Here is a 204-nt window from a genome sequence, read left to right as displayed (position 1 = left end):
GGGGGCGCGCAGCAGCAGCAGCAGCAGCAGCAGCAGCAGCAGCACGTTGCTTCCTCCTCCGTAGCAGCAACTGAAGGCTCCCCGCCCAGCAGCCCGCGCAGCACTTTCTCTTCAGTGCATTCTTACGGGCAAGAAGGCTACTCGCCAGTGCCGGCGCTGGAGCTTGCTGCAGCAGCAGCAGCAGCAGCAGCAGCAGCAGCAGAA

Source organism: Eimeria tenella, genomic scaffold, assembly GCF_000499545.2.
Source record: "Eimeria tenella Houghton genomic scaffold, Eth_scaff2460, whole genome shotgun sequence".
Classification (NCBI taxonomy): Eukaryota; Apicomplexa; class Conoidasida; order Eucoccidiorida; family Eimeriidae; genus Eimeria; species Eimeria tenella.
Note: the sequence above shows the minus strand (reverse complement) of the source record.